The sequence below is a fragment of the Cryptomeria japonica genome, chromosome 8, assembly GCF_030272615.1.
Source record: "Cryptomeria japonica chromosome 8, Sugi_1.0, whole genome shotgun sequence".
In the NCBI taxonomy this organism is placed as follows: Eukaryota; Viridiplantae; Streptophyta; class Pinopsida; order Cupressales; family Cupressaceae; genus Cryptomeria; species Cryptomeria japonica.
Window position 1 is genome coordinate 247,061,008 of NC_081412.1, and position 22,075 is coordinate 247,083,082.

Consider the following 22,075-nt stretch of genomic DNA (forward strand, 5'->3'; position numbering starts at 1 on the left):
CTCGCCGAGTCGGAGTCACGAGTTGTCAAATATTCTATCATGTCTCCTGGGGATTTGAAAGCATGATGCTTTACCACTTTAACTCATTCCATTCCACTATTTGATTGTACTCAAAATTAGTAAATCATAAAATTAATATTATTAGTATTTTATACCAAAATGGAAAAAGAAATCAATCATTTTTGAATACTTGTATCCTGGAGATTGATGTGATTTACCCAATTTCAATACTCTATCATGTCCCCTAGAATTTGAAAGCCTGATGCTTTTCCATTTTAATTCATGTTTCAAAGTTGATGGTTTGCTCTACAAATTAGGTTTGCAATCACCTCTTGCTTGGTGTAGAGATTACTGTTGGAATTTTTTCATGCATTTTAAAAACTACCCAACTGGGCATTTATTACAAGAGTTTTTTCGAGTCCTTTTTCCTCTCCCCTCTCTTTTATTGAGAGGCTAGAGTTGATTCTAAGCTGGCTCATTATTTATGCTGTCTAGCTTATCAGGGTCTTCCTGTTGGGTGTTTAGTTCTTTGACTGTATTTGACTATTTAATCGTACTGAAAAATATAAATCGTATGTAATTTGGCCAATAACTTAGTAATTTATACAAAAGTGGAAATAATTAATCATATGTGAATTTGGCCTCATTTTACACGATGTGGTTTACTGAATTTCAAATCTGTTATCTCTCGTAGGAATCTGATATCCTAATTATTTACCACTTCGGCTTATGTCTGATCTTATGCCCAAAAGGTAAGGTCTGCAACTGCCTCTTGTTTGGTGGAGAGATTGGCATTAGAATTGTGATGCACCTTTCATAACCTACCCTCCTGGGCTTGCATAATTTTTTAAATTTTCAAATCCTTGGACATTTTTATATGGCCTTTGATAAACTTAATAGCTAATGAGGTATGAATTCTTTGCTTAAACTTTGGCTTTCTCCACGTCAAGTGTATTTGAGAGGTTAGCATTGAACTGTAGGTGGTTCATTTCTTAATTCTTATGGTGTTTAGCTTATGAAGGACTTACTGTAGGGGAATGAATGTGCCATCTATTTTTTTCAAATCCCGAATGCGTAGCTTGTGATCAGCATGAGACCTTAAAGCATCTTTACAGAACTTTTTGTCAAGCCCAAAGTTTCTGGAAATGAATTCATAGTCTCTTTTCTCCGTATCATCTGGAGTCCATAACCTGGTAGATTTCTCTCTTTAGGGATTTTGTTCAAGAAATTTTACAGTTTTTAGCAGTGAGCTCTTTTCACAAGATTTTTCTCTCAATGAAAAAGTATATGTTCTTACTTTGTGTATTTTTCATATATAGGCACAGTCGAAGAAGGTGACGTTGGAGTTTGAACAACCTCATGATTTGCTCAACCACTGAGGTAGTACACCTTGCACAATGAGCTGTGTGCTCCTTGAGTTTACTGCCACTTGCTCTTTGCTGGAGTTTGCATAGAGGAGGCTTCAGCAGTGGCATAACCTTGTCACAAGCATCTACACTTAGCAGGCTTTTTCCTTTCTTGCCAACGAGGAGGGTAGACTCTGGTGTCCCTTCATGGGAAGACCTTCACTGCTACTCTTTCTTGGGGGATCTCTCTTGCACGTAGTGTGGCAGGTTTTGGTGAGCTTGCTCCTCTATCTGGTTTAGGCATCCTGGCCACCTCGGCTCTTACTAACATGACCCCAAAAGATGGGTGGGAGGCACTGGATCCTCCCTTTGAGGAGCCTTTTGCATTGGTGTCTCTCTTAGTGAAGTATGGTCCTTCTCCATTTGGTGTGGAGGCGTGTGGTTAATTCTCCTTTTCTGCTTTTTAGTGAAGTGGCCTCGTTTAAGCCTCGATATTTGATACTTGTTTTATTTTGGTTGCCATCATAGGTGGGCCAAGCATACCTACCGGCTATGCGTTGATTGTAAAATCACCACCGTACTTTATGTTTTTATATTTTGTTTAATTAAATATCATGATGGCTTTTCCAATAAAAAATGCCAGAATTTAGTTAGTATACTGAGAATAAACTGCCATTGATTAATCCAGTTTTTTGAGAAAATGTATAGAATAGCACACTGGTTCAAAGTAGTTTAAAATATGCTAAAAAGCTCATACAATCAAATCTCGAAGTTCATACAGACATACTAATGGATTGTGGAAATGTACTGATATTGAATATACTAAAGGCTCATATGTGTCCTTTTTCAAATTAATTATTCTGAAATAAATTAATACTTAGTCTGTCCTTATGGCACTTCTGATATAACAAATGCCTTCCAGATTCCCCCAATCAAATACATTGATTGAAACAAGTCATTGAGTTTTTATTCTAAATTCTAGTATAAATGTTCTTTGCTAAAGCAGGTACACTAAAGTAAGCACTAAATTTTAGACCAATAAAACAATTTTGTGTTTATTTCAATAAAACATCTACCTAGAATGATGCATGTGCACAAGAGGCATACACTAATCCCCAGAAATATTCAGAATTAGTGTGTATGTAGGGAGTGAGGCAAGTGCTATTGTGATGTGGTGTATGTGCTTACGAAGTGACATTTGTGCAGTTTGGTAATGCACCCTAGCAAAATGCAAACATTTCACTACTTCTTGCATTTTTGCCTATAGAGTGAGTACACAAAAGAACATGTTTTAATAGATATTGGAAGAAATTGAAATGGTTTTTGGTTGAATGTAGGTGTGGATGCTAACATTGATAACCAGGGGAGATGATTGCAAGTGTTGCAACTTACAATTCAGATTGATTAGAGATATTAGGGGAATAGAGTGATGTGGGCAATGATGTGGTGCAAGTGCCATAGATTAGGACACATAGGCTGATGTTAGTGGCATTGGTTAATTGATGGTAGAGTGAGATGAGTACATTTTGCTTGCCAAGATTAACATCACCTTGGAGGATGTCTTGTGGATTTTGTGGATCTTGATTTGTGGACACAATGTATTATTGGGCTTGTGATGTAGAGGGGTCAATAGCGTGATTGTTCAGGATGGGTGACCTCCCTCACACTATGTTGTTGCTTGACATGGACGTGTTGGGATGGTAGAGGAGCTCCCTCTAGTGTTGGCAGCTCTTGCCCATGATATTTTGCTAGTTGACAAGATGAGGTTTTTCTTAATTACATTGGTCAGGTATTATGCAAATATGTAAGAGTGCAATAGAGAGTTTGTATGGGGTCCTTGTGTCTAGCCAAATATAAAGGTTTGCCACAATGTTTGCACAATGCCATTGCTATAAGTTCGGGATTGAGAGCACAAAAGTATGTTTAGGTTGATTTGTGATAGTGGAGAGTGGGTTGAAGGCAAGTTGTATATGTTCTCTTATGACAATAAGTTGTGATATTGGCATCTTGGGAACCTAGCCTATTAGAGGTGGGTCATGGATGAGATTGATGCTATAGTTTGGAGGCCATTGTGGGAGTGTGAGGAGTGAATTTTTGACAAATTTTACTTACACCTTGTTTGGATATGCTAGATTATTAACGAGTATAATCATTTGATAGAACTTTTGTAATGTCCCCACTTTGAAATATGATTTAATAATAAAATTTAAATACAAAAGAAGAAAAAAATAAAAATAAAAATAAAATATAAAAAGAATAAAAAATAAATATAATTAAAATTTAATTAAGTTAATGAATGGTCAAAAGGCATGAAATGAAAAGTTGCGAATCCCTCAAACATGAGATATAAAAGGGGGAAGAGAACCTCAATTGAGAGGGGAGAGGGAGAAGGAAAATAGATTATGGAGCATGTTAATTAAGGAAGAAAGAAGGAATAGGAATTAAATAAGTTAGTGAATCTTCCAAAGGAGGACAAAAATTATGAAAGGTTGTGACTCTTTCAAAGGGAATAAAATGATGGAGTGTTCTTTTTAAAGGTTGGTAATTATGAAAGGTTGTGACTTGTTTAAAGGGCATAATTATCAAAGGTTGTGACTCTTTCAATGGGCATAAATGTTGAAGGGTTGTGTCTCTTTCGAAGGGTGGTGATTGTGAAAGGTTGTGACCATTACAAAGGGTGGACATGATGAAGTTGTGTGACACTCCCTCACATTGGAAGATAGAAGGGAAGAAGGTTTCATTTGATGAGGATATCAAATCATAACATTTGTTCTCATGAAGCAATCAGATCAAACCTGAACTGTGATACTCTTATATCTTGTGGACAAAATATAAGGTGATTCAAAAAGGGTACATTACACGTTTATAGGCTAGATTGGGCACAATGCCAATTTGGAATGTGATAGGGTGTGCTTATAGACGGAGCGCATGTTTTTTTATGTGTAATTTAGAGGGTGAGTGAGGGCCATGTGTGGATTCACATTTGGCATGCATTGAATTGTACAACTTGGTGATTGTACCATGGGACATGCAAGAGGATGTAGTTGATGCAGGGACTACAATGGAGTACAAGGCTTGATGACACTAGAGGAGACTAATGTGATCGTTTTGCACTAGGTAGAGGTAGAGGACTAGATTAAGACAATATAGAGGATGGGGTGGATGGGGCTAGAGAGTATGAGTGCCAGCATAGACACATGAGCATCGACAAGATTAGAACCATGGATAGGATGACCAAGCATAGGGCTAGGGATATGTACAAGGGGATCCTATGGAGATAGATGAGCTAAGAGGGATAGGGATAGAAACACAACTCTACTAATCTAATGTGTTTAAGAGTTGGATTGAAACTGAGTTGTTAGAACTAGATGCTAGCTAGGCATAGTGAGATCATTCAAGGAGTGGGTGTGAACGAGCTTTAGGTGGAGAGAGATAGCTTGTAGGTTGAGTGAGCTAGATTATTGGCAGAGCAAGATAGATTAGCTATAGAGAGATAAATGGGCTCTAGAGAGGAATAGGTTGATAGTTGAGAGAGAGTTTGAAAGAAGAGAGGGATGGGGTGTAGGCACAATTGCAGCGAACACAAGTTGATGTATAGTTGTAGTGAGGAAGATCAAGCATGTGTAGTGTTAGTGTCAACGGTTTTCATAAGTGTCAGTAAATATGGTTAGGATGGGAGGAGAGACAATATTGGCATCGTGTAGGGGTTAGTATTATATGTCGAATGATCAACCTCTAGGGCTAATGGGTTAGGGAGATATGGTTGCTCTATTTTAGTTGTGCAACCATTGTTGCCTCCATCACTTAGGAGGCTAGATCCTAAGGTGATAATGCTACCTAGAGCTAGTGAGGCTTGTGTTCAGTGTATATATTGATTGTTGAGGATGCATATAGAGATGATATTTTGATACCATGAATTTGACTATGAACGTGCTAGTGTCCAAATGAATCATGCTAAAAAACGAGTGGCGAGAGATTCATGCAGCTAATGCAAACCTGAAGTTGAAGGATAACTACTAAAAAGGTGATGCAGGAGCATCCCCGGTTCATGGCAATCTTGCATCAATCAAAAATATTTCTTTTCTGTTTTGCATTTCATTATGCATTTTCTGGCATTTGCTCACCGGATCTCGAGGAGTTGGATTTTGCTTGAGGACTTGATCATCTACCTTATTCCCAAAGCGTGGAGCATTTGGATAATTTTCTGACAAGTTATCGCTACCGGTTTCTGAGACAATTTTCTGGTACCGGTTGCTGGGTTGTAATGTATCGGGATCTACCGGATCCCTTCTGTAGCTTGCGGAACCCTAAGCGTTGATTTTGATGTTCCTTGGGCGTGTGATCGACCTTTCCCTTTGATCTACACTTCATCCTTTGGATTTTCTGGAGGAATTTCTTTGGTGGAGGCCGACCTTGTTGTTTTTACACATTAGGTCTTCTTCTTCGGCATTTGATGCTTTTTTGTGCCGATCGGATCCCTTTGGATCGTATAAACCATTGTAATTGAGAATTAAGATAAGAAGAAACAAGCTAAGAGATAGAACATAGAAGATAGGTCTGAAGATTTGAGGTCCCGTTGTGACATGTTCTGTAATTAAGTATGTTTTAGCAGGCCAGTGAGCCGGTTTCTGTAACCCGGTTGCTACCGGTTGATTGTAAACAATTTTCATGATATAATTCATTCAGTTCTACATTGCCTCCATCATATCCTTGTGTTTTCGTTGTGTTTATTCTTGCTGACCGGCCCATATAGATGTCTTTGAGGTCTCTCCTAACCGATGACTGCACCAAGTGGTATCAGAGCGAGCTTTCGTTCCGGAGATTACGCTGTCCTGAGATATTTTGTTGTAGGGTGGCGGACTGGGATCCAACCTGCAGCTACAGAGGATTGGCATGAAGATGACATGAAGAGGAAATATGAATGGTGGAGCGTGTGGGAATGCAGACCCTGCTGTGATGGAAATGTTGCGAGGAATTGCAGCCCGATTGGAAGCCGTTGAGACAGCCCAGAGAAGAGGCCGACATGTTGAAGATGTGAGTGAAGATGAAGGAGAAGAAGCCCCGATGGAACATGTAAAACCACTGACGATTGATCCGGATGAAGAAAAGTTTTTGAGGGTTTTGAGTAGGGCAAATACTAAACCTCATTTTACCCCACCAAAATATGATGGAAAGTTGGATTTGGATGAATTGATGGATTGGATCTCGAAGATGAAGAAATATTTTGATTTTGAAAACACCGTAGAAGAAAGGCAGGTGAAATATACCTGTACCCGGTTGAAGGGTCATGCATCTCTTCGGTGTGAGCATTTGTAGACTGATAGACAGAGAAGAGGTAAAGAGAAGATCAAGACATGGGATCAGATGGTTGCTAAGTTGAAATCACAATTTATGCCAACTGATTATCAAGTGAATTTGTTCCGGAAGTTTCAGAATTTGAGACAGAAGGAATCTAGTGTGAAGGAGTACACCAAAGCATTTTACAAGTTGAATATCAGATCAAGACATGTTGATGATGAAGTTGAACAAGTTGCAAGATATTTGAATGGATTGCAGATATCTATACAAGATGAACTCAGTTTGATCAAAATGCCGAGTGTTGAAGAAGCTTACCAGTATGCCCTGAAAGCAGAAGAGAAGCTGAACAAAAGACATGAGCAGAGGTGGAAGGTTTTCCGGAGGAAGATTTCAAGGAGGGAGAGGATATACCAGAGGTAGAGGAACTTGTATGGATCAGAACAAGGACAAGGAAGTGAGCAAATAAGGTAATTCATACCAGAAAGATGATAGAAATTTCTACTGGAGGAGAGAACCAGATGGCTACCGGAATGAGAATTTTGGAAAAGATGACAAAAGACAAGACAAGAAAGTGTTTAGAGGAACTTGCTATAAGTGAGGAGGAGAAGGACAATGTGCTTTTGAGTGTAAGAAGATAGAGAATACCAGAAGAACAACATTGGTGGAAGAAAACCCCGCCAGATCAGCTAATAAACCGGAAGATGGAGAACTGTTGATGATGAGGAGAGCTTTGTATACCGGAGGAGATGAAGAGCCCTTGCAGAGGAAGAATTTGTTCAAGACTAGATGTAAGGTATCAAGTAAGTGCTGTAAAGTTGTCATTGATAGTGGTAGTTCAGATAATCTTGTTTCAGAAGAGATGGTGAATAAGGTGCATTTGGAAAGATTGAAACACGCTAAGCCTTATTAGATAGCATAGATTCCGGATGATCATAAGTTGTAAGTGAGCAATGTTTGGTGAAATTGAAAATTGGGAATTATCATGATGAAGTCTTGTGTGATATTATGCCTATGGATATTTGTCACCTTTTGTTGGGTAGACCTTAGCAGTTTGATAGACATACAATACATGATGAGAGGAAGAATACATACACTATTGTGGCCAATGGGACGAAGCAAACCTTGTTGCCCTTGGAGGAACCTTTGAAGAGTGAAGTCTGTACGAATGCTAGAATCTGTTTGGTGGATGGAAGGAAATTCCTGGATGGAATGAGACATGAGAATGTGTGTTTTGCCTTAGTTCCTAAGAAGACTGAGAATCCAGAGCATGAAGAAGAACAACCAGAAGAGATAAAAGATTTGCTGGCAGAGTATGAAGACATCATTTCAGATTATGTGCTTGATGGATTACCACCTGTGAGAAGTATCGGTCATTGCATGGACCTGATTCCCAGAGCTAGTTTGCCTAACAAAGCTGCACCAGATGACACCGTCAGAGAACAGAGAATGAAGAATTGAATAGACAAGTGTAGGAGTTGTTGAAGAAAGGTTTGATCAGAGGAAGTCCGAGTCCTTGTGCAGTACCAACAGTATTAGCACCTAAGAAGAATGGATAATGGAGAATGCGTACCGATTCCAGAGCAATAAACAAGATCACAGTGAAATACCGGTTTCCTTTGCCTAGGATGGATGACATAATGGTCTGTTTGAGTGGAGCCAAATGCTTTACAAAGATAGACTTGAAGAGTGGATATCATCAGATCATGATCAGAAAACGAGATGAGTGGAAGACAACATTTAAGACAAATGAAGGACTGTATGAATGGTTGGTGATGCCTTTTGGGTTAACTAATGCACTGAGTACTTTCACGAGGCTAATGATTGAGGTATTGAAGAGATTCTTGGGTAAGTTTGTTATTGTATATTTGGATGACATTCTGATTTTTCGTAAGACAAAAGAGGAGCATTTGTTGCATTTGAGACAAGTTTTGTAGAGGTTGAGAGAAGAAAAGTTGCTGATAAATCTTAAGAAGTGTACTTTCATGAAGGATGAGTTAGTCTATTTGGGATTTGCGATATCTGAGGATGGTTTGAAGATGGACCTTGAGAAAGTAAAATCAATCGTTGAATGGCCTACACCGGAAAGCATTGTAGAGGTAAGATCATTTCATGGATTGGCTAGTTTCTACCAAAAGTTCATCAGAAATTTTAGTTCAGTTTGTAACCCTATGAATGAGACAATTAGGGGAGGTAGGAAGGAGTTCAAGTGGATCACCAGAGTAAACAAGTTTTGAATTGTTGAAGCGGAAAGTGACTGAGCAGCCTATGTTAGCTTTATCAGATTTCAATAATTTTTTTAAAGTGGATTGTGATGCAAATGGAACAACAATAGGGGTGGTCTTGCGTCAGGAAGGGAGAGCAGTAGCTTATTTAAGTGAGAAATTGAATGATGCCCGGAGGAGATATTGAGTGTATGATCAAGAGTTTTATGCCATAGTTCAAGCCTTGAAGAAGTGGAGACATTACCTGTTGCCCAAGGAGTTTGTGTTGTAGACAGATCATCAAGCTTTGCAGTATTTGAACTGTCAGAGTAAGTTGAATCAAAGACATATGAGATGGGTAGATTTTTTGCAGAGTTACACCTTTATGTTGAAGCATAGAAGTGGAAAACGAAACAAAGTTGCTGATGCATTAAGTAGGAGGAGGAATTTGCTAACAGAGATGAGAGTGACAGTGTTAGGATTTGAGGAGTTGAAGACCTTGTATGATGATGACCCGGATTTTGCAAAACCTTGGAGAGCATGTAGAGAACCAGTTACGGTACATAGAAGCAAGTGGTTGGATTACTTCATTCAGGATGGGATGTTATTCAGAGGAGTTCAGTTGTGAATACATACGAGTTCTATGAGGGAGAATCTGATAAAGGAGAAACATAGTGGAGGATTAGTCAGACACTTTGGTATTGATAAAATAGTAGCAGTGGTGAGTGAGCATTACTTTTGGCCCCAGATTCATAAGGATGTTAGGAAATATGTGCAAAGTTGTAGAGTTTGTCAAGTTGCAAAGGGTAGTAGTCAGAATGTGGGATTGTATAAACCTTTGACAGTACCAGAGAGACCTTGGGAATCTATAAGCGTGGATTTCATACTAGGATTGCCTAAAACATAGTGAGGGAATGATTTTATATTTGTTGTAGTAGATAGATTCTCGAAGATGGCTCATTTCTTACCTTGTAAGAAGACATCAGATGCAATACATATAGCAAACCTATTTTTCAAGGAAGCAGTGAGATTGCATGGATTACCTAAGAGCATAGTTTCAGACAGAGACACTAAGTTTTTTGGTTATTTTTGGAGAACACGTTGGAAAAAGATGAAGACAAATTTGATGTTCAGTTCTACTTTTCACCCACAGACTGATGGACAGACAAAAGTAGTTAACCGAAGCTTGCGAAATTTGTTAAGAAGTTTAGTTGGAGACAAAACCGGAAGTTGAGATTTGATTCTTGCACAAGAAGAGTTTGCCTACAATAATTCAGTAAACAGGAGTACCGTAAGGACACCTTTTGAGATTGTTACCGGAGCACACCCTCGAGGTATATCATAATTAAGAGATATTAGCAGTGAAGACCAAAGAAGTGCAAAAGCAGAACAATTTGCAGATTACATGAAGGACTTACATATTCAAGTTAAACAACATTTGGAAGAGACATAAGGAATTTGAAGTTGTTGATGAAGTGATGGTGTATCTGAGAAAAGAAAGATTCCTAGTTGGAACTTATAACAAGTTGCAGATGAGGAAGTTTGGACCTTGCAAGATTTTGAGAAAGTTCAGTTCTGGAAAGGCATATGAAGTGGAGTTACCGGATAGTCTGAGTATTTCACTTTTATTTAACATTGCAGATCTACATCGGTATCATGAACCAGAATTCAGTGAGGACAATATTGCAAACTTGGAGAAACAGTTGCCCCAGAAGGAACTGGATCAGATTGAAGACATTTTGGACAGTAGGATTGGGTGTAGTACCCGAAGCAGTTAGTATAAGGAGTAGCTTGTGAAGTGGAAGGACAGACCAATTGAAGATTCATCTTGGATTTCTCAGGTAGGGGTAGACTGCCTTGGTTTTCCTTTGACCCCAGCAAAGTGAGAGACTCACCTTTTTTTCAACAACCCCGAATGTCTGTTGCAGGAGCATCCGCAGTTCATGACAATCTTGCATCGACCAAAAATATTTCCTTTCTATTTTGCATTTCATTATGTATTTTTTGGTATTGGCTCTCCGGATCACGAGGAGTTGGATTTTTCTTGAGGACTTGATCATCTACTTTATTCCCAAACCGTGGAGCATTTGGATCATTTTTTGGCAAGTTATCGCCATCGGTTTTCGAGACAGTTTTCTGGTACCGATTGCCGAGTTGTAATCTACTGAGATCGGCTGGATCCCTTTTTTAGCTTGCAGAGCCTTGAGCGTTGATTCCGATGTTCCTTGGCGCGTGGCCGACCTTTCCCTTGGTCTATACTTCATCCTTTGGATTTTCTGGAGGAATTTATTTGGCGGAGGCCAACCTTGTTGTTTTTACACGTTAGGTCTTGTTCTTCGGCATTTAATCCTGTTTTGGGCTAACCAGATCCCTTTGGATCGTATAAATCATTGTAATTGAGAATTAGAATGTAATATAAGAAGAAATAAGCTAAGATATAGCACATAGAAGATTGATCTGAAGATTTGAGGTCCTGGTTGTGATTTGTTATGTAATTAAGCATGTTTTAGCAGGCCAGTGAGCCGGTTTCTGTAACCCGGTTGCTACCAGTTGATTGTAAACAATTTTCATGATACAATTCATTCAGTTCTGCATTGCCTCCATCATATCCTTGTGTTTCTGTTGTGTTTACTCTTGCTGATCCACCCAGATAGATCTCTTTGAGGTCCCTCCTAACTGGTGACTCCACCAAAAGGTATCCTGAGCATCCTAAGAGGGAAAAGGTTGATACAAGGGCTGAAATGAGTCTACTCAAATGTTAGGAGAATGCACACTAAAGTGGCTACAAACGTGTAGGTGGAATTGCAAAGGGGTATGCAATTTTCGACTCTACATTTTGCCCCCATTTTAGCGAGCTTATGAATCAACATGAATATGCATGCTAAAGGAAATCTACTAAACATAAATAACATCATGATGCCAAAAGAATACTGTAGAGGAAGTAGACACATATTTGAGGCAAGGAAGCATGCCCCCACTACAAAAAAAATGTATTAGACAAATAAATTTGCACGACAACAAGGTTCTAGAGAATAAAAACTCCCAATATGATGGGGTTAGATCATGATAAACATTTAGATATACAAACAAGAACATGGATAACACACAAATGGAAGCACATAACAAATAAACTAAAAGTTTTGAGTCAGCAACGTGAAAGATACCTTGATATAAAAGGATGCCTCAGTACTATGCATCCTCCCCAAAATAACAAGAAATAACACATCGAGGAATCTAAAAAAGAGGAATATGAGGATTGATTGCTTCAAAGAAGAATGCACCCCAAAGATAAGGAAGCAACCAATGCCGAAGAGATAACATGACTTAGACACTAGCATGGTCTGTCACTAGCAATCATGCAAATGATAATGATTAAAAAGATAGATTGTAGTCTAGCAAGTTGTGTTATGCTAGGCGATCAAAGATTAGTAGCACCAACCTTGTTGTTAAGGAAAGCCACTGCGAAAAGATAATTAGAATCAAGCTTGTTATGAAAGAAAGCCACTACCAAAAGATAAGATGCCCAATAGAGCCAACTTCGCTATGGAAGAGAGCCACTATTGATAGAGATAAGTAGATGCTAGATATGACCAACCTCGATACCATATAGGAAAGTCGCTACATATATGATAGATTTTGATAAGTGCCACAAAGGGAAAAAATAGATACTCGCCACATCGGGCAACAAATAAATGGTCACCATGGCGGGCAAGAGATAGATATGCACCATTGCAATTAAAGAAGAGATAGGTGCCACCATGGGTGGAGAGTAGATATGGTAAGAATGCACAAATGAGTGGAATATGTAAAAGGATAGGATAGAGGTAAACCTTGATATCACTTGTTATGAAAAGAAGAAGAAGGCCTATCAATAGATGAAGGATTGATGACACCCAATCGATGAAGTTGAAGTATTTTAACCTTCAAGGCCTTAAATTCACTTGTGGAATGGCCAAGCACTTGATGGTATGCACAAAAGGAATGTTTTGCTTTATCATCTTTATGAAATTTCTTATATGTAGGAGGAAGAGTAATCGAGAGGGCTTTAAGAAGCCTCATCAAAATAAGCTCTTGATTCGATAAAGGATGAGGAGTAGGAAGCAACCCTTTCACTTGTGGAGAAAAGTTTGATTGTTCACAAGAAGAAGACATATGAACATTAGACAATGGAGGGGACAAAGATAGAGGAGAAGGCTTTTAACCTAAACCCGTTCTAAAAGAGCGTATTTTCGATTCCAAAGGGACCTTAACTCCTTGTCCTATGTGCCCAAGGCCATTTCCTTTATATCCATGCTTAGAAAGAATATTGAATCTCGGACCATAATGTGATCAAAACTCCTCTAGAGGGGGAGGGTCAACATTAATGGTATAGTCAATAGTGTTCACATGATCCTGCGGTACAAAAGAATAATCATCTTCGATAGTAGGTGCAAATGATACTTTTGGAATGTTAAGGTGGATAGGGTTGACTTTCTATTCTCCAATGAAGGAGCTTGTAAAGTCCAAGGAATCCCAATCATCATCAAAAAATGCATTTGATTGAGAAGAAGAAGAATTTGAAGTAGGAGTAGTCTTAAGGCTTTCTACTTTAGGAGGATCTTCTTTAGGGACAACCTTCTCATGGGTTTCATCTTTAGGAGGGACCATAGGAATAGTTGTTGGCATATTAGAATAGAAAGATGGAATATAGTTATGAAGGGGTAGGTGTAACTGAAGCCTGACCAACTACTACCATTTGACATAAGTGCATAACATCAAGATCAACCTTGATTATAACCTCCTTATTGTTAGTAACAAAATTAATAGAACCATGAAGGGTAGAAGTGAACACTCGTAAAGTGTGAATCGAAGGTCTATCGAAGAGAAGATTGTATGGTAAAGGCCCTGACATAACATACATTAGGGTTGGAATAGTAATTGGCCCAATCTTTATAGGAAAAATAACAATCCCCAAAGCGGTTTTACCAGTATTCTGAAAACCATAGATGGTAACAAAGAAGATGCAAAAAGAGAATTCAAATCTAATTTGATTTTGGGCAATAGGTCTAGACTATAAACATTGAGTGCTGAGACAATATCAATGAGAGTTTGTCTAATGCCGACATCATTAACATAAACTATTATCATTAATGGATTCACTTGATTCTTTACTTCTACAAGCAGGAGTTCATATGGATAGAATGTAATATTCGACAAATCCACACGAATATGATCCATCAACGCATTCATATTCGAAGGCCTAACAGAAGAAGGCAATAAGATCTTCTGAAGAGCTTCCTGAAGCATACCTTGATAAACCTGAGTAGTTTGAAGCAAGTCCCAAAGTGATATCTTAGTGGGAGTAACACGAAGTTGCTCCATAAGATCATAATCACTTGGTTGCTTAATTGAAGGTTTAGGTGCTTGAGGAATATCTGGTTGAGAAGGTGGTAAATAAGTATTAGAGTGATCAACATTTTGCTTATTTCTACAAGTGTTATAAGTGCGGGCTACCATTCTATAAGAAGGAGCCTTAAATTGTTCATATCTTGTAAAAAGATCTAGTGAATTACTTATAAAATGAAGACCATTAATAGAAATTACCTTTTTTGGAGAAAGATTAGCTATAGTCACGGAAATGATTGGTCTCTTAGGCTTGCTAGGGGCAACAAAGACAACAATAACATTTATAGACTCATTACAACTTGTAGAAGAATTAGTTGAAGGAACTTGCTTGGCATCAACTTGTTGGAGATTAGATGTGATATGAGATTCATCATCCACTAATGCATCAACTCTAGAAGCACTGGAATGAAGAGATGGCAGAGTAACATTAAGAAAAGTATCAATGATTTCATCTTTTTGCAACAAAATATCTCGTGTGACAAGATGTTTTACAAGAGGGATCAAAGACATAGAGTGAAATAGGCAGAGCTAAGTCACTATCACATGCAAGGCAAGGAACATTGTTAGTACATTGAAGAAAACTAGATATTGAATTAATAACAAAAGATAACAAATGCATTTTGAAAGATAATAAACTAAATTTAGGAAGCAATGCATAAAGAAGTCAATTGAAGGCTGGCGTATAATTTAAAAAATTGATAGCATGGAATAAGCCCCAAATTTTTTTTTCGGAAGAAGGGGAAAGACTTGAATTATCCTTTTTTTAGGGGGGATATTGCATGCTTTAAGGAATGATAAAGAATTATTTGAAAATAATATAGAAGAAGTATTCACGTCAAGCTCACCAAAATGTAATGGTGCAAAAGTGACCATGTAAAGGGAAGAAATATGTTACCTTGAGAACCAATTTCACAACATACATTCATATATCTCTAACTAGTAAAACTAGTGAAGATATCTAATTTTGAAATGGAAAGAGCAAATGATAGGGAGTCTTCGACTTGAATCTAAGCGTCTTGGTCAAGGATGCCAACGTGACACGTAGACGTTTGCGTGATGCATTGTAGTCTTGTATGAACTGCAAATAGAAAAGACCCCAAAATACGAAAACCCAACTCTGTGTTTTGATTAACCTGCAAAACCCAGAAGTTGGAAATGTGACAACGAATACCATATAATAAATGTAAACATAAATGAAATAAATAAAGCATAAGAAAACCCTTGTGTGTTTGAATGCCTTCAAGAAACATACACACATACAAAAGAGGTAAAATGTTGGGGCTGTATAGGGGTTTGCCTCAGTCAAAACCCTACTTTGGTGTTTCTACCTCCACATACAACTAGATAGATAGATAGAGCAAAAAGATAAATAGATAGAATGATAAATGATAAAATAGATAGGGGATGCGATAAAACCTAAGATGCTTAAAGACGTTAGAAAGATATTATGAGCAAGGCTTGAGAAATCCAAGAAAGATGCAAAGACTATTGTAGCAAGCTAGAGATTGTTGTAGCAAATGAGAGCAAGAGGAATTCATGAGAGATGAGAGAGCATAGAAGATTGCTAAAAGAACCAAGTGAGAACTAGAGTGATTGCATGAATTGAAAAGATAGATTTAAAAGAGAGAATAGGAAGGAAATAAGAGGCTGGCGAGCCATTTCAAAAGATTTTAAGCCGTATCCACCAACCTAGGTAAGTGACAAGTGTCGAAATACTCAAAATTGACATTTGAATAGTGATATGTCATAGGAAAAATGCATGACGTGCGAACGTCTATGTGACATGCTATTGTCCAGATGAATCACGCTAAAAAATGATGAGTGGCAAGATAAACAAACAACTAATGCAAAATTGAAGATGAAAGATAACTGTTGAAAAGATGTCCTGAGCATCCTGAGAGGGAAAAGGTTGATGCAAGGGATGAAATGAGCCTACTCACATGTTAGGGGAATGGACACTAAAGTGGCTACAAAAGTGTATGTGGAATTGCAAAGGGGTATGCAATTTTTGACACTACACATGAATTTATCACGATGCACATGACTGTGATGTAAAATGCACATGTGATTGATAATTAATGGGTAAATGATGGATGGATAATATATTACATGAGTAGTATATGATATTGACAATAAATTAAAATTGAGATATGATGGTCATGTATGATGCTTGTATGATAGATGTATGATGTGTAGATAAACTAATAACAATGATGTTGTGTGCATAATATTATGAGATGCGATGAATGTGATATTGACTAATGTTGTTCTTGACATAACTTGAAGGAAGCAAGGTAAGCGGAACTTCCCACACCGATCTATTGAGGAGAGAGTGAATTTTCTTAAAACTCTTAAACACTTACAATGAGAAGATGCATAATCATAAATATAATCGAATCACCAATACCATAAAACAATTTTTACATGGGGAAAACCTTTTTGGGAGAAAAACCACACACTCCAAAATAAATCAATGTATTAATTTATAAACAATATGGTTAGATTATGATGTAAGACAGGGTGGGAGAATTGATTTAATGACTATCTAAAACCCTAGTTACCTTGCTAACCAAGTCACCGTGTGTAAAATTGCTAAAATTTTTCTGTACGAATTAGAAACTCAAATCACTAGCAATAGGAAGGTGAGTCAATACTATCCATACATATGACTGTTCAATAATCCATACAACACCATAGAAGTGTAGAAACAAAGTAAATACAGAAAACGAGCTTCCAATTAGTTACGAGTGATTTAAAAAAAAAAAACTTCAGGAATTCAAAATTTCAAAATTCATATTGCATCCCAAAAATTGTTTCCAACTGTTGGCTTACACAATTTATACCAAATTTGTGCTCTTTCTCGCGGTCACGAAAGACCGTTGTGCTACAAGAATATTCGAATCCCACATTTGAAAAATCAAATCTAAATACTGACATCAAAATAACAATTCCGAACTGACAAAACACCACTCGACATCGACGTCTGGATAGCAATCCCGAACTGAAGTCTTTTTCACCCATCAGAATAACTACCATCATCGGGATAACCTTTTTGTGCAACTCCGACAGAAGAAACTTAACCCAATGTCCCTCTTTCGACATAGCTATACCGAATGAGGCAATTGGATAAATATTGACATAACCTTCCACAGTCGATTAAACAATATTTGCCAACCTCGATAGAGGAAACTATCCCGATGACACCGATTTTAGTATAGCTATATCGATCGAGACAGTTGAAGGCCTTTCAGAATAGCTCTGCAAAGTCGGCTAAACTGGTTTTAGCAATCCCGATGACCCTTTTATCGGGATAACTATCGTGATGACCCCTTTGACAACTTGTTACAGTAATAACACGTTATCGGTATAACTTATTCCGATGACAACATTTGACAACTTTTACAGACTTGCAAAATATGACTCCAAATTTGACATACAGACCTGAAAACATGAAATGACATTGCAAATGGTCTGCATAGACCTTACTGAATCAGAATGACATGACCCCTAACTTCTAAGACTCAAACCTCTAATTGACATAACAACTAAACTCTAGGTGCTCCTGCACCATACACCCGAAGAGGAAAGATTTTGTGCTCCTGATGAAATGAGATCTGCAACTGAGACCCCATGCTGTGCTATATCCTCCTCTGACATCTAGGTGGCATCTTCATTTGATAGTCCTAGCCACTTGACCAAGTGCTCCTTATAAAATTTCCTCCTTGTCCTCTTCACTTCTCTTGAGTCCAAAATGACTTCAAGTTGCATAGGCTGAGCAGGTGGAAGGTCCTTGGCCCATTCCATATCAGCATCTTCAACTCCTTTTCCTTGATCTGCAAAACCAGACTCCTTATAGGGATATAAATCCGCTTCATTGAATATAGCTGAGATAGCAACCCCGAGTGGGAGTTCAATCTCAGAAGAATTATTGCCATATTTGTGAATCACTTTACATGGCCCTATCTTCTTCATCATCAAATTTGTATACTTGCCCTTTGGTAATCTCTCCTTCCTCAAATGTGCCAATACCAGATCACCCACCTTGAATTGTACATCTCTCTTCTTCAAGTTTGCCGCCTTCTTATACTTGTCCACATTCTTCTCAAGTGCCTCTTTGACCTGTTTGTGGATGTCATGCATGGCTACTGCAAAGTCTTCACCTTGGGCACTCCTCCTATCCATTCCACTCAAATCTCTCAATTCATAGATACCTCTGGGATGTATTCCATAGACAACTTCAAATGGACTCTTCCCTATGCTCCGATTGATTGACTCATTGTATGCATACTCTGCCTGCGGTAGGATTAGATCCCATGACTGGTTGTGCTCCTTAGTCAGACACCTCAACAGGTTGCCTAATGACCTGTTGACAACCTCAGTCCGCCCATCCATTTGAGGATGATAGGCATAACTAAAAGTCAGATTGGTTCCTAGTTTTCTCCATAATGTTCTTAAAAAATGTCCAATAAACTTTGAATCTCTGTTAGACACAATGGATAATGGCAATCCATGGATCCTTACAATCTCCTTAAAGAATAAGTTTGCAATGTGGGAGGCATCATTGGTTGTTTTGCATGCAATGAAGTGAGCCATCTTGCTGAACCTGTCCACAACAACATACACACTGTCATATCCCCTTGTGGTCCTTGGTAGACCAAAAACAAAATCCATACTGATGGATTCCCATGCTCTATTGGGTATGGGTAGAGGTTGATACAACCCTACATTAGAACTTGACCCCTTTGCTCTCTAACATATACCACAACCTTCCACAAACTTCTTCACATCTAGGTACATCTTAGGCCAGTAGTAAAACCTTTTGAACCGATCCAATGTCTCATCACATCCAAAATGTCCTCCAAGACTGCCACTATGCTTCTCTCTGATGAAATTTTCCCTCATAGAATACTTTGGGACACATATCTGAGCCCCCTTAAACAAAAGACCACCTTGTACTACATAATCTGCATACACTGTGAAAAGAACCCTGTGTTTGCTCACAAACAACAGACACTTCCTGAAAGTCTGCATCATTCTGATACATACCTCTTAAGGAATCAATTCCTACAATTTGAAACTTCACCTCTTGTATCATCATTGTCCTCCTTCTCAAAGCATTAACTACCTTGTTAGCTTGCCATTTCTTGCACTTTATGGTAAAAGTATAGGGCTGCAATTTCTCTAACCACTTCATGTGCAAATGAATCAACTTCTCCTGACTGTTTAGGAATTTGAAATCATGGTTATCTGTATATACCACAAACTCCTTGAGCACTAGGTAGTGTCTCCATTTATTAAGTGCTTGTACCATGGCATATTGCTCCAAATCATAGGATGAATTCTTCTTTTTGGCTTCATTCAATTTCTCACTAAATAAAGCTATTGGCTTCCCCTCTTGACTCAAAACTACCTCTAGGGCATAGCCACTGGCATCACACTCTATTGTAAACACCTTATTAAATTCTGGTAAATTAAGGATAGGTTGGTGTGCTACCCTTGTCTTGAGGTACTCAAAACTTTGATCAGCCTCCTTGGTCCATTGCAATATGCTACTCTTCTCTCCTTTGATGGTGTCTATCATGGGTGCCACAATATGACTGGAATTCTGATGAACTTACGACAGAAGCTTGCTAAACCATGGAAACTTCTGACTTCCGCAACTGATTTAGGTGTTGGCCAGTTGAGTATGGCCTCTACTTTTTGCGGATCCATATTCAAAGTTCCTTGTGAAATCACAAACCCCAAATATACCAACTCTTCATCCATTCACACTTCTTTAGATTGATCATCAATTTTTCTTCATCCAACCTTCTTAACACCCTATCCAAGTGTTCCAAATGGTCCTCCTTTGTCTTGTTGAATACCAAAATGGCATCCAAGTATACTGCCACAAACTTGTTTATGAAGTCTCTTAGGACCTCATTCATGAGTCTCATGAATGTACTCGGGGCATTACATAGCCCAAAAGGCACGACAAGCCATTCATACAGGCCTTCATTATTCTTGAAAGTTGTCTTCCACTCATCCCCCTCTCCGATCCTTATTTGGTGATACCCACTTTTTAAATCAATTTTAGTAAAGTACCTTGCTCCGGCCAGACTGTCCATAAGATTTTCCATCTAGGGAATGGGAAATCTATATCTAATGGTTATCTTGTTGATAGCCCTTGAACCTATACAAAGCCTCCAATCTCCATTTTTTTTGGGTGCCAAAACAATTGGCACAACACATGGGCTCAAACTCTTTCTCACCAGGCCCTTATCAAGCAATTCTTGGACCTGCTTCTTGATCTCTTCATTTTGTTGAGGTGTCATTTTGTATGCCGCCTTGTTGGGAAGACTTGGACCAGGGATTGGGTCAATATGATGACTCACATCATGGATGGGAGACAAGGAATTAGGTAATTCCTTCACTACTATACCTTCATGCTTATCAAGTAGGTTCTGCACCTCTTTAGGGACTTCCTTGCTGTCATTATCTGTTGCTTTTGAAATTGGTTTCTCCACAATAGCGTATCCACACTCGTCTTCTTCCAGGTTCTTCATAAATTTCTTCTCCTTCACCACCATTATACTAGGTCCTTCATGGATTGTACTCTCATCTTCCTTTAGTGGGGCAAGGATATAAGACATTCCCCCCTTCTTGATGACAAAGACATTCTTCTTTCCATCATGTTGGTCTTCCTTATCATACTGTCAAGGGCTGCCAAGTAGGATGTGGCACACATCCATGGGAATGTTATCACACAAAATTTGATCCTCATACAAACCAATAGTGAACTCTACCCAAGACTGCTCATTAACAAGTACTTGCTGACCTATATGGTGTGGGGTGAGGGATCCTCTTTAGTTTTAACTTTTCTACAATCTCTACTACAACCAAATTATCAGTGGAACCGTAATCAATTACCACTTTACATACCTTACCTTGTGTCATACATGTGGTTATAAACAAATTTTCTTTATGGTGGTTCCTTAATGGTTGGAACCTTGATCAATGTCCTCCTCATGAGTAATTTTTCCCCTACCACAGGGTCTGCAAGCAATGATGGTGAGTTCACACTCTTTGCCTCTTCCTCATGAACAACTTGCGTCCTCCTTTCCCCTCCACAGGAGCTTGTACTTGGTTTGTCCGGGCATATCCAAGCAGGGTGACCAATTTGGCCACATTGAAAACACTTCCTTGAGAATGTATTTGATCCTCTTCCTTGGTTTCCAAATGTGCCTCTTGTGTTAGATCTCTTGCCCTTGAATCCACCTCTTTGGTCATTGGTTTGTTCTTACTGTCCACTAGTCTCCCCTTGATGCTTTTGGAATTGTGTTCTACCTCCTCCAAAGTTTCCTCTTCCTCTATTGTTCTTTCCTCTACCCCTGGCCTGCTGCTCCTGCCTCCTTTTAACCTTGTCTTCTGCTCTTGTGGCTAACTAGAAACATTCTTCTACACTCCTAGGGGTAGTTAGAGTCAATTCGTCTTGTATGCTATGTCTCAACCCATTTATATACCTTGCTATTTTCTCCACTTCATCTTCATGGTGCCTTGCCCTCAGGCTCAATTTATGAAACTCCTCTGTGTATGTCATCACATCCATTTCTTTTTGCTTTAGGTTCTAAAATCTCCTAAAGATTTTAACCTCATAGTCACCCGATAGAAATTAGGCCTTCACCTTTGCTACCATCTTGTCCCAAGTGTTAATCTTGGGCTTTCCTCTTCTCAATCTCTCTGACACAGTGTAATTCCACTAAGTCAGTGCTTACCCCTTCAACTTAGTCTTGGCCGAATTCACCTTTTGGTCTTCTGGAACCTCCTTAAAGTCAAAATAGTTGTCAAGGGCATCTATCCAATCGA

At 38.6% G+C, this 22,075-nt stretch overlaps 1 long non-coding RNA gene across 2 annotated transcripts; it reads left to right on the plus strand.

The window, feature by feature from the left end:
* Positions 1-695: 695 nt before the first annotated feature.
* On the plus strand, positions 696-2,002 carry LOC131049955 (uncharacterized). Of its 2 annotated transcripts, XR_009106823.2 has the most exons (3): positions 696-752; positions 1,034-1,193; positions 1,320-2,002. It is a non-coding gene; the product is annotated as an uncharacterized LOC131049955 (long non-coding RNA). The 2 variants fall into 2 exon arrangements; XR_009106822.2 differs by lacking the exon at positions 696-752 and having other exon boundaries at positions 764-1,193.
* Positions 2,003-22,075: the final 20,073 nt, after the last annotated feature.